The sequence below is a fragment of the Eretmochelys imbricata genome, chromosome 3, assembly GCF_965152235.1.
Source record: "Eretmochelys imbricata isolate rEreImb1 chromosome 3, rEreImb1.hap1, whole genome shotgun sequence".
Lineage (NCBI taxonomy): Eukaryota > Metazoa > Chordata > Testudines > Cheloniidae > Eretmochelys > Eretmochelys imbricata.
The window spans coordinates 206,023,671-206,037,542 of record NC_135574.1 but is presented as its reverse complement, the minus strand read 5'-3'; the positions used below and the strand labels follow the sequence as shown (position 1 = coordinate 206,037,542).

Here is a 13,872-nt window from a genome sequence, read left to right as displayed (position 1 = left end):
GAGTAAGTATACATGTTTAACATGCTACAGAAAAGTACTAGAACTTAATGTTCCAACTTCTCTTGGAGAAGAGGTTATGAAGTATTTGTTGGTGGCTAGAGACTGAACTTGGAGAGTTTTCTATGATTTATTAACATTCACCTGGCACCTAGGAGCATATGTTCATATAATCTTTTGATTATTTTTATGCTTTCTGGAGCAATTGTTTTAGATTTTACCTTTTTTTAATTCATGGGAATATCTTTACCTGAAGCATAAATTTAACATAGTTTTAATATTTTGGATTTTTCTGTGTTCAAGCAGCACACTGAGAAATGGCTTCTAAAATCATTTTTCCAAATAAAGAAAAGTTAGACTGAGGGCCAGATCCTCAGCTGGTATAAATCAGCTCATCTTCATTGATTTCAATGGAGCTATGCCAATTTACACCAACTGAAGATCTGGTCAGCAGACTTTAAATAATTAATTCATAGTTTCTCATGTTCACTTCTTCCTAAAGTATACACTGGTTGAAACAGTAAAACTTGGTATAGTCATCTTTACTGGTGTCCTTTGGTTTCGCTAACCAACAGAGGGTGCCAGAAAATATGTGAGAGAGGGGTCAAGAGATAATAGTGCACTTGACAGAAAATCTCTGCAGTGTGCTATATATAGTTTTCAGTTTTCTCATGGAAAGCAGAGAGGCTTTTTCCATTTTGAAGCATTACACACTTTGCATTTTAGTTATTGCTTTGGGTTGCACAAACTTCACATGCCATAGAATGTATAATTGTAAATTCACATGTGCGTTGAAGGGAGAAATAGGAAACAGAACTACTTTTATTATTCATGAGACACTCTTCTCTTGCTCTACATTTCTGCAGACACACTTATTCAGGATACAATCTAAAACTTCTAACAGGTTTTCCTCTATTACCTTTAGGAGACAAGAGGGGGAAAACAACATTTATTCTTCCAAATAAATTATTCTTACAAAGATTTCTATGTATTTAGATTAGAGAATATTTCTCTTCATATAAATTAGTTGACACAATTGCTTGATGTGTTAAAAATCAAGCGTCAACAAACAAGGTGACTTTAAAGAGGTTGGCCATGCCAGGAACTACAAATGTGAAAGGTTTGGAGAAGCCTTTTTGTACCAGACAAGGTATTTTATAATCTTTGAAATCCAGAGATAAATGTATGTTAAATGCATGTTTTTGCCCTTCCACTTTTGTTTTCTTTTTTTTTTTTTTTTACTGCCAGATAAATGTTCCTCCAACTGTATTTTTGTATGGTACAATGATGACATCCAGTGGCCAGTTACTTTAATCTCAGTTATGGGATTTCCCTAAGAATATTCCAGAAGATATTCTAGGAAGTTTACCATTCCGATTAGGATTCACGCAATCACCACAGATGTCAAACATATCAAATCTAGCACATCTTCGTATGATTCCGAACTGTTCAGCTGCTACCCATGTTTAGAGAAATGGTTTGATCATGAAGAAGACTGCAACACTGTCAGAACTTTTGCTTTACTGAGTATTTCACAAATTTCTGCTAACCATTTTAAACAATTTAACTCAAAAACAGTAGTATTTCACCTACTTAGACATTTGTTTTAGCAAGATTTGTTATAATAAACTCCATGTTTAAGGAAAATGATTTTATGAACATGAAAATATAAAATGTTTCAACATTTCAGAAGTTTGAATGCATTTATAATGTAACAAAAAGTGAAAATCTTTTGAAACGAAATTCAAGAAATCAGGAAACAAAGTTCAAATTATTAATGGATTGTCTTTACAGCAGAGTTTTGTTTAAAAAATAAAACGTGCATATTTATACCTTTATGCAATATGATAAATGTAATATTTTGGGGGCCAACCCTGCAAGTGCTCTACATGGAACTCCCACTGGACTTCCGTTGTTCTACACATGGGCGACTGCAGTCAGGGCCTTGAACTTTAAATTTCAGCTGCTAGGATTCCTGATCAGGAACCCCTTGACTCTTTAAATATACTTTAAGCAACACTATGAACTTGAAATCTGGTCAGTTTAAAAAAAAAATAATTAAAGGTAGCTTCAGGTATTACATCTATCCATGACAGGTTTCAGAGTAGCAGCCGTGTTAGTCTGTATTTGCAAAAAGAAAAGGAATACTTGTGGCACCTTAGAGACTAACAAATTTATTTGAGCATAAGCCACTGAATGCATCAGCTGTAGCTCACAAAAGCTTATGCTCAAATAAATTTGTAAATCTATCCATGAGTCACTCTGACAATTTTTATGGTTGTACAATCACATTTCTGATAACAGTTTCCTCTCACCTTTTGCTCTGTGAAAGACCCAGACAAACAACGGAAAGTCAGTAAGGTCCTACTACCAGATAGGGGCAGATCCTCAGCAGCTGTAACTGTCAGAGCTCCATTGAAGTCAATGGAGCCACGACAATTATGAGCTATGACAATCTGATGATCTGCCCCATGGTAAGTAGCCCCTTTTATTTTGATGGGAATGCTCACATATTTAAAGTTAAGTGCATATTAAGGTATTTGTAGGGATTGAGGCCTAATTAATAACAGAGGCAGGAATCAGCTGAACTACCTATTCAGAACATGCTGTCAGATGCACAAAGTAAACAAATTGAAAAAATAGAGAAAAACATTCTTCTAATTTCATTCAGCTGTTATTTTAGGTGTTATTTTTACTAATGGGGGCGGGGGGAGTTTCAGGCAGAACTATGAATTTTAAGTTGGTGGTGTTCCTTTAGTTATTTGAACCAACAGCTGCACTATATAGCAGTGTGGCCTAGTGAATAGAGCACTGGACTGGGATTCAGGAGACCTGGGTTCTATTTCCAGCTCTACAACTGGCCTGCTGGGTGACCTTGGGCAGGCCACAGTGCCACTCTGTGCCTCAGTTTCCCTTTCTGTAAGATGGGGATAATGATTCTGAACCCCTTTGTAATGTGCTTGAGAGCTACTGATGAAAAGCATTATTTGAGAGCTAGGTATTATCGCAACAAAAAGTTTAAACAACAAACATACAAATCACGATTAAAACTGCTTTTCAATGTTCATCATCTACATTTTTCACCCAAAATACTGTTTGGATGTTCTAATACACATGCTTCTATTCTCACATTTAAAGCACTTTGTCCCATATCTTCAAAGGCATTTAGGCACCTACTCCCATGGGAGTTAGGTTCAATGAGCTAGATCTTTCTGACTGGCAGACAATGTTAGAGAGCAGGGGTGAAATCCTGGCTCCAATGAAATCAGTAGCTTTGTCATTTACTTCAACGTGACCAATATTTCACCCCAGTTTGGGAGGGCTTGGATGTTACACACCATTGTACTTCCTGTTATATTGCAGACAGCTGCAGGGGCACAGGAGCCAGCAAACACAGCTGTAAACAGGGGAGTTTGAGGGGGCGTTTGAGGGGGCAGAGGAACAGACAGGCTAGTGAAGGGAGTGTGTGGTGGTCTGGCAGTGTTTTGGTGCTCGCTGGGGGTTTGTGTTGCTCTGCGTGGTGGTGTTTTGGTTTGGTTTGTGTTTCCCAGACTAACAGGACTTAGGTGGGAAGGCTATGACAGACCAGAGGCAGAAGTGATAGTGACCCAAGCAGTGGAAGACACAATGAAGATGACTGGATGTAGAAGCTGCGGCATGTACATGATCCTGGAGGGGGGACCTGAAAAGAGTTTTGTCTGCATGAAGTGCCACCTGATAGAGCTGATGGAAAAGAAGATCTGAGGATAAGAGATGCAGGTGGAGACTCTGGTTGAGTTTAGAAGGGGGCTTGAGCAGATGATGGAGCAAAGACATGAGGCGGCTGAAGGGAAAAGCTCAGACTTGCGGATTGAAGCAGGACCAAAGAACTCTGAGGGGATACTGCTGGGTGAGGAAAGTGGACAGTGGAAGCATGTGACTAAGAGAACCACGCAGAGGAAAAGATGGGGCAGTGAAGGAAAAATAGTGCTCAGGAACAGGTTTCCAGAGTTGGAAAATGAAGAAGGGGCACAGCAGGTGGTCACTGAAGGTGAGAGGGCAAGGAAGAAGAGAAGAGCAGATAGTCCTATAGGAAGAGGGCAAGAGTCAATGGAGATAACACAAAATATGAGCCCCAGGAGGATACGGGATGGGCTGCAGAGGATTGTAAGGGACAATAGGAATCGAGAGGACTTGCAACCAGATGGAACAGGGGATAGACTGGAGAATCGCACCATCACCAGGAAAAGGCAGATCTACGTGATTGGGGACTCATTACTGAGAAGAATAGACAGGACTGTAACAAGAGCTGATCCAGAGAACAGAAGGGTGTGCTGCCTGCCGGGTACTAAGATACAGGGTGTGGACCTGAGGCTGAAGGGGATCCTAACGGGAGCGGGAAAGAATCCACTGATTTTTCTTCATGTGGGAACAAATGATATGGCTAGATTCTCGCTGGAACGTATCAACCGAGACTATGCCAGACTTGGGAAGTCGCTTAAGGAAATCTAGGCTCAGGTGATCTTCCATGGGATTCTGCCTGTTCCTAGAGAAGGGCAACAAAGGTGTGACAAGATTATGATGCTCAACAGATGGCTCAGGCAGTGGTGCTATAAGGAGGGCTTTGGGATGTATGGTCACTGGGAAGCATTCATGAACAGAGGACTGTTCTCTCGGGATGGCCTTCACCTGAGTAAGGAGGGAAATAAACTTCTAGGATGGAGGATGGCACAACAGATCAAGAGAGCTTTAAACTAGGAATTCGGGGGAGATGGTTGGGAGATGCCCAGGTAATCTCCAAGCCAGATTTTCTCTGTCAGAGGGAAGAAAACAAAGTAAGAAAGGATACAGCTATGGGTAGGAGAATGGACATAAGGCGGAAGGGCAGCATACATACCAATCTAATAGGTAATATTGGCGGTAGAATGTCTGTGCCCAATTGGGTAAAGAATGTGAGCGAAGCCAAACAGCAAAAATTAAGATGTTTGTATACTAATGCGAGGAGCCTAGGTAACAAAATGGAGGAACTAGATCTACCGGTGCAGAAAGTGAAACCAGATATTATCGGGATAACAGAAACATGGTGGAATAGTAATAATGACTGGAGTATGGGTATTGAAGGGTATGTGCTGTTTAGGAAAGACAGAAATAAAGGCAAAGGTGGTGGAGTAGCATTGTATATCAATGATGACGTAGACTGTAAAGAAATAAGAAGTGATGGAATGGCTAAGACAGAGTCTGTCTGGGCAAAAATCACATTGGGGAAGAAAGCTATTAGAGCCTCCCCTGGGATAATGCTTGGGGAGTGCTATAGACCGCCGGGATCCAGTCTGGATATGGATAGAGACCTCTTTAATGTTTTTAATGAAGTAAATACTAATGGGAATTGTGCGATCATGGGAGATTTTAACTTCCCAGATATAGACTGGAGGAGAAGTGCTCAGATTTTCCTGGATACAATAGCTGATGGATTCCTTCACCAAGTAGTTGCTGAACCAACAAGAGGGGATGCCAGTTTAGATTTGGTTTTGGTGAGCAGTGAGGACCTCATAGAAGAACAACAACCTTGGTTCGAGCGATCATGAGCTAATTCAGTTCAAACTGAATGGAAGGATAAAGAAAAATAGATTTGTGACTAGGGTTTTTGATTTTAAAAGAGCTAATTTAAAAAAATTAAGGAAATTAGTTATGGAAGTGGATTGGACTGAAGAACTTGTGGATCTAAAGGCAGAGGAGGCCTGGAATTACTTCAAGTCAAAGTTACAGAAACAATCAGAAGCCTGCATCCCAAGAAAGGGGAAAAAATTCATAGGCAGGAGTTGTAGACCAAAATGGACAAGCAAGCATCTCAGAGAGGTGATTAAGAAAAAGCAGAAAGCCTACAAGGAGTGGAAGATGGGAGGGATTAGCAAGGAAAGCTACCTTACTGAAGTCAAAACACGTAGGGATAAAGTGAGAAAGGCCAAAAGCCATGTAGATTTGGACCTTGCAAAGGGAATTAAAACCAATACTAAAAGGTTCTATAGCCATATAAATAAGAAGAAAACAAAGAAAGAAGAAGTGGGACTGCTAAACATTGAGGATGGAGTGGAGGTTAAGGATAATCTAGGCATGGCCCAATATCGAAACAAATCCTTTGCCTCAGTCTTTAATGAGGCTAATGAGGATCTTACGGCTAATGGTAGGATGACAAATGGGAATGAGGATATGGAAGTAGATATTACCACATCCAAGGTAGAAGCCAAACTCCAACAGCTTAATGGGACTAAATCAGGGGGACTGGATAATCTTCATCCAAGAATATTAAAGGAACTGGCACATGAAATTGCAAGTCCATTAGCAAGAATTTTTAATGAATCTGTAAACTCAGGGGTTGTACTGTATGACTGGAGAATTGCAAACATAGTTCCTATTTTTAAAAAAGGAAAAAAAAGGTGATCTGGGTAACTACAGGCCTGTTAGTTTCACATCTGTAGAAAGCAAGGTCTTGGAAAAATTTTGAAGGAGAAAATAGTTAAGGACATTGAGGTCAATGGTAATTGGGACAAAATACAACATGGCTCTACAAAACGTAGATTGTGTCAAATCAACCTGATCTCCTTCTTTGAGAAGGTAACAGTTTTTTTAGACAAAGGAAATGCGGTGGATCTAATTTACCTCAGTTTCAGTAGGCATTTGATACAGTTCCACATGGGGAATTATTAGCTAAATTGGAAAAGATGGGGATCAATATGAAAATTGAAAGGTGGATAAGGAACTGGTTAAAGGGGAGACTACAATAGGACACACTGAAAGGTGAACTGTCAGGCTGGAAGGAGGTTACTAGTGGAGTTCCTCAGGGATCGGTTTTGGGACCAATCTTATTTCATCTTTTTATTACTGACCTTGGCACAAAAAGCGGGAATATGCTAATAAAGTTTGCGGATGACACAAAGCTGGGAGGTATTGCCAATACAGGGAAGGACCGGGATATCATACAGGAAGATCTGGATGACCTTGTAAACTGGAGTAATAGTAATAGGATAAAATTTAATAGTGAAAAGTGCAACATCATACATTTAGGGATTAATAACAAGAATTTTAGTTATAAACTGGGGACGCATCACTTGGAAGTAACAGAGGAGGAGAAGGACCTCGGAATATTGGTTGATCACAGGATGACTATGAGCCGCCAATGTGATGTGGCCGTGAAAAAAGCTAATGTGGTCTTGGGATGCATCAGGCGAGGTATTTCCAGTAGAGATAAGGAGGTGTTAGTACCGTTATATAAGGCACTGGTGAGACCTCATCTGGAATATTGTGTGCAATTTTGGTCTCCCATGTTTAAGAAGGATGAATTCAAACTGGAATAGGTACAGAGAAGGGCTACCAGGATGATCCGAGGAATGGAAAACCTGTCTTATGAAAGGAGACTCAAAGAGCTTGGCTTGTTTAGCCTAACCAAAAGAAGGTTGAGGGGAGATAGGTTTGCTCTCTATAAATATATCAGAGGGATAAATACTACAGAGGGAGAAGAATTATTTAAGCTCAGTACCAATGTGGACACAAGAACAAATGGATATAAACTGGCCATCAGGAAGTTTAAATCTGAAAATAGACAAAGATTTCTAATCATCAGAGGAGTGAAGTTCTGGAACAGTCTTCCAAGGGAAGCAGTGGGGGCAAAAGACATATCTGGCTTCAAGACTAAGCTCGATAAGTTTATGGAGGAGATGATATGATGGGATAGCCTAATTTTGGTAATTAACTGATCTTCAACTGTTAGTGGTAGATATGCCCAAAGCCTGTGATGGTATGTTTGATGGGGTGGTATCTCGGTTACTACAGAGAATTCTTTCCTGGGTGTCTGGCTGGTGAGTCTTGCCCACATGCTCAAGGATTAGCTGATCGCCATATTTGGGGTCGGGAAGGAATTTCCCCCCAGGGCAGATTGGCAGAGGCCCTGAGGGGTTTTCGCCTTCCTCTGCAGCGTGGGAATGGGTCACTTGCTGGAGGATTCTCTGCACCTTGAAGACCACGATTTGAGGACTTCAGTAGCTCAGACATAAACTAGGGGTTTGTTACAGGAGTGGATGGGTGCGATTCCATGGCCTGCATTGTGCAGGAGGTCAGAGTAGACAATCATAATGGTCCCTTCTGACCTTAAAGTCTATGATTCTATGAAATTAAAAATGTCAGGCCTAAGAATGGTCTATGCAGGACTGTACTATTTTTGAATAATTCCATCGTCCGCAGAACTTTGGGAATAAGCTAGGCACGCTTGTGTGTGCAGTGAGTTATCTGTGCTTTGCAAGCATGGACTGTGGAAGGCTTTCTCCAATGTGAGTCACTGATCGCTGATTGAGCAGCAGTTTTCTAAAAAGCAGTGCCTTCTGGGGGGAAATGATTAGAAATGTATTTACTGAAATGTGGCTTTTAAACAAAACTATTAAGGTAGTAAAAAGCATATGAGGACATGAGAAACTTCTGCAAATGTAGCCAATCAACCAACAAAACTAGATAGGAATGCCAGCAGCTAATGAGATCAAAACCCAACATGCCTTACAGCAAGGCCTAAATTCAACTGTTCCCTTCCACTACAGTGCTGTTATTTTCAAAAAATGTAGCCCAACAATGAAATATAAAGCAGTAATGCAATTTGCTGGGGAAGAGTTGTACCTAATTTGTGAAATGGCTCCTGTATCAATGATACAAAGGCAACATATGAACACAATATTATGGTTTTTGTTCACCACACAATAGACCGAACACCAGCATCTGTTATGCTTCAGAAACACCTTTCTAACGCTAAGCTAATGGCCCCAGGGAGTTAGGAATTAGGTGAATTGGTCCCAGAATACCACCCTGTTTTAACAAAATGTCAGGACAAATGGCTACATATGTTCCTGTACTAGGGTCTAGAAATCCCATACTGAGCATAGATAGAGGGGGAAGGAGAGCTTCTCCTGTTTACAAGCAAACAGCTTGATCAAACCCCCGTGCAGCTGTCAGAGCTGCCAATCATGGAGGCAGGCACCCACAGCTGGAGCCAATAGAGAAAACAAGACCTGCTATAAAGGGGAGAGTCCAGTGCAGGAGGAGACAGAAAGACACGGGACAGTAAAGGGGTGACAGCTCTGTATGAGGCTGCTTCCAAGAAAACAGACAGGAGCCCAAAGCAGACTGCCAGCCCTAAAATGGAAGTGCTGCTAGATGTATTTAGAGGTCAGGGTCCACGAACTGCCCTGACAGAACAAACTCAGTCAGGAGAAGCAGAGACCCCTTGAAAGATCTACAGTGATTGCCTATGCCCCTCTGAGAGGCAGGGATTACTGCAGTGCAGCACACACCAGTCAGCCCCTCTCCCCTTGGTTGCAGTTAACCATTCATGCAGAAATGGGAAACCAAAAAAACCAAAACTGAACAGAACAAAACTTCCCTCCTTTTCCCCCCGCCTATATATACACACAAGAGAACTATGGAGGTGAATCAGCGACTGCAATGGCTCACTGACTCACAAACACAACAACAAGCGAGACAACAACAGCTGTTTGAACAAACGGAAGCTCATCAGTAACAGCAGTTGCAAAGGGTGGTAGATCTAGTGCTGGCTGCTACCCCTCAGAGTTCGTATCCTACAGGGTCTGCATCCCCCACAACTCAGGTAACCACTCCGACCCTGCTGCTCCCCAAGATGATGACAGATGATGACCAGAATCATTCCTGGTAACCTGTGAGAAGGTAGCCATGGCTTCCCACTGGCCTCCATCCCAGCCAGAAATCCAGCTCGTCCCACTCCTCATCAGGAAAGCCCAGGCAGCATTCTGGAGGCTTGATGACATGGTGGCCCAGGACTACAAGCAAGTCAAGGCAGCCATATTGGACAGGTTAGACGTAGATGAAGAGACCTAGCGCCAATGTTTTTGCCACAAGCGCTACCCCCGCCTCCAAGGCATGACTATGGACGATCGTCCAAAGACTTGAGGACTTCTGCTGGTGCTTGCTAAAGCCAGAGTCTTGGACCCAACCCCAGATAGGGGAACTCATAGTTATGGAACAGTTCATACAGATTCCTCCATCTGCTGGCCGAGACTGGGTTTGTAGATCCCTACGGGTAACCCTAGTGGAGGCAATCTAATTCATGGAGGACTATATGGCTGCTCAAGCCATTTGGGGACCCTCATCGGAGGAAATAACTGCTCCAGACAAAGTGGAGAAGGAAATGGGCTGAGAATCCAAGAGTGGTGGCTCCTCTTGGGTAAAAACCAAGAAAACACAGATAGCTGACTAGTTGATGGACAGGATGGGGGCAGGCAAACACCTCAAGGTCCATAGGTAAGACTTCCCTACAAGAGTAGGCCCACACCTTTAAGTGTTCCACCAGCGCTTTGCCCCATGCCTTTACAGAAATGAGGGCCCAGTGAAACTCAAAGGCGGTAACCCAGCCACTAGAAAATAAGGAAGACACAATAACCTGTTACTCCTGTAAACAACAGAACACAGATTTCATGACTGTCCACACATGGAGTGTAACTTTGGACAGGTCTTGACTGGAGAGAATAGGGCCTGGAAGAAAAGCCCAGAGAAACTCACAATCCCAGTGAAAGTGGAGGGTCAAAAGACACTGGCCCTTGTGGACTCGGGCTATGATCACATATTTATCCAGGAATGGATAGCTGAAGAGGTAGGGAGACTTGAGAAATGGGAAATCCCCATTAAATGTATCCATGGAGATATTTTACGGTATCCCAGCATGACAGTAAGACTGACTGTTGATGAGACTATGCATGGCTCCAGACCTCTCCACCCTGTGATATTAGGTCAAGACTGGTTGTATTTCCCAGAGCTCTTGCAGAGGCTTCCCTTAACACAGGAGCCTGAGAAAGATACCCCAGAAGAGATGTTAGGGGTTTTGTTTTAACCTTTTAAGGGCACTGACCTTCTTACCTCATGGCCGAAGGAAAAAAAATCCTGGAAAGAGTAATGGATAGCAAGGAAAGAGTGGAGAGAGGTAAGAGAAACAATCCCTTCCATAGCATCAGAGAACACAGACACTGGAGCTGATGCCCGTGGGACAAGGGCCAGCCATGGGCCCAAACACAACACCCCCTCCACAACTAAACCTGGAGAAGCTAACCAGACTCATGGATTTCTGTGTGGAGCAAAGGAATGACAAGACTTTGAGCCAAGCCTTTGAACAAGTAGTCATGATAGCTGATGAAGAGGTGGATGCCCTCCATTTTGCCCTTAAGGCAGACTTCTTGCTATATCTCATAGACCAAGACAAGCAGACACAAGAGATCAGAACAACTGCTACTACCTTGGGTATATCACTGAGAATTGCTGCATCTGGCATATGCAACCCAATGTGTGGGACATCTTGGGAAGGACAAGACACAGTCTAGGATCCTGGCCTGGGACTTTTGGCCAAGGGTCTTTAAGGAAGTCAAAAATTTCTGTGCATCATGTCCTGAATGCCAATTAACAGCCCCTAAGGAAATCCTACAGGCGCCACTAGTACTCCTCCCCTTGGTGGGGACTCCCTTTGAAAGAAAAGGAATTGACTTGATAGAGCCCCTAGAGAAGAGCATCTCTGGACACCATCATATACTTGTCACTGTAGATCATGCCACCAGATAGCTGCAAACCATGCCACTCTGCTTTACAAATGCCAAGACTATTGCTAATGAGCTGCTGAAGGTCTTCGTGGGGGTAGGAGTTCCCAAAGACAAATTTCACATCCTGACTGATGAAAGAAGTATGGGAATTATTAAAGCATTACACACATCTGTGTACCAACCGCAGACAGACAGCCTTGTAGATTCAATCATACACATACAAGAAGATGCTCAACAAATTCATTGCCCAGGATCCTCAACATGGGACTAACAATTCCCAGCCTTCCTCTTCAACATTAGAAAAATGCCCCAAGCCTCAACACTGAGAGCTGAATTGTAAAGTTAAGTGACAGGTTGGCTGCTATGGGAACATACGCTAGAGAAAATTGGCGACAGAATCTTGTTGCTTCTTCCAAGCTCAGAAGTTAATGGCCAAGTGCCAAGGCTCTTGTGAGGTAATAAAGAATGCAGGGCCCTAGAAAGCTAGGGAAAATCTTTTCTTCATACCATATCCTGAGGAACTAGACTAAGTTAATGACTACCTAAAGAAAGCTCAGTACCCCTCCCAAAGAACCTAAACCATAAGCAAAAGGAACAGGTGCTCCAATGGTGACTGCTTTCCGACAGGTAGTCTCAGCTCTCCCCAGGGAGATGTTCCCGGCACAACACTGCATTAATACAAAATCCAGTACAGTAACACAGGAAGGGCTCTGACCAATTCCCAACAAATTAAGGGGGGCCATTGAGAAAGAGATCAGAATCATGTTTGAACTTGGGGTGATAGAAGAATCCCAGAATGACTAGAAGAGACCGATTTTTGCTGGTCCCAGAGGCAGATGGCTTGTTACGTTTTTGTATAACTTTCAGAAAAGTGAACACAGTTTCTAAATTTGATGCCTACCCCATGCCATGAGTGGATGAACTCTTATACCAACTGGGAGAAGCCCGCTTTGGATTTGACAGAGGTATTGGTAGATCCCCTTAGCGCCAGATTCCCAGGAGAAGGTGGCTTTTTCTGTGCTGCTTAACCTATTTCATTTTAGGCCACACCCCTTGGGTTACTTGGGGTGGTGACCACTTTTTAACATTTGATGGACCAATTACTCCAACTGCAGAGTCAATATGTGGTGGCATACTTGGACGACTTAGTTATCTATACAAAGGATTGGGACTCTCATCTGGACAAAGTAGCCACCATTCTCCAATCACAGAGAAGCTGGGTTAGCGGCAAATCCTGCTAAATATACAATAGGAAAGGAAGAAGCCTGTTACCTGGAACACCGAGTCAGCGGAGGACAATTCCGCCCCTTGATGGCTAAAGATCATGCCTTACAGGCATACAAGACCTACAGGACCAAAAGGCAAATGTTTGCCTTCCTAGGCTCATCTGGCTACTACCGCCGCCAGTTCATACCCTATTCCACCACCACAGCAGTCCTGCTAATTGACAGTGCTGCCCCAAGACAGATGCTATGGACACCAACTTGCAGAAGTGCCTTTCAAAAACTCAAGACCATGCTCTGCAGACACCCAGTGCCTTATAGCCTGAACTTTGAAAAAGAACTTGTACTACAAACAGGTGCATTGGAGGTAGAACTGGGGCGGTCTTTTCTCAAGATGAAAATGGAGACCACCACCCAATAGTATACATCAGCTGGAAACTCTTCCACTGTGAAAAATTATACTCTGTGATAGAAAAAGAGTGTTTGGCTGCCAGCTGGGCAATAGAGAACTTGTAGTACTACATCCTAGGAAACGAGTTGGCACTAATTACTGATCATGCTCCCTTATACTGGCTAACTATGATGAAAGAGACAAAGCTGAGGATCATGAGATGGTACCTGTCACTACAACCATACTCCTTTGAGGTACAGCACCAGGCAGGAAGTTTCTATCGTAATGCCAATTCTCTGTCCAGGGAAGTAGCCTACATCAGCCAAGGCCAGGCCTTGGCCTTGCAGGGGCAGATATGTAATGGGGTCCACAAACCCCATACTGAGCATAGATAGACGGGGGAGGAGAGCCTCTCCTGTTTACAAGCAAACAGCTTGATCACACCCCCACGCAGCTGCCATAGCTGCCAATGATGGAGGCAGGCACTCACAGCTGCAACCAACAGAGAAAAGAAGGCCTGCTATAAAGGGGAGAGTAGAGAGGAGGAGGAGGCAGAAAGGCCTAGGACAGAAAGGGGTGACAGCCCTTCATCAGGCTGCTTCCAAGAAAACAGACAGGAGCCCGAAGCAGACTGCCAGCCCTAAAATTGAAGGGCTGCTAGATGTAATTGTAGGTGAAGTTCCAG

General features: G+C 43.1%; 1 protein-coding gene across 1 annotated transcript in view; it reads right to left on the bottom strand.

The window, feature by feature from the left end:
• The window catches only part of CFAP61 (cilia and flagella associated protein 61), a 215,418-nt gene that overhangs the window by 125,180 nt on the left and 76,366 nt on the right, over positions 1–13,872 (bottom strand). The window lies entirely within an intron of this gene.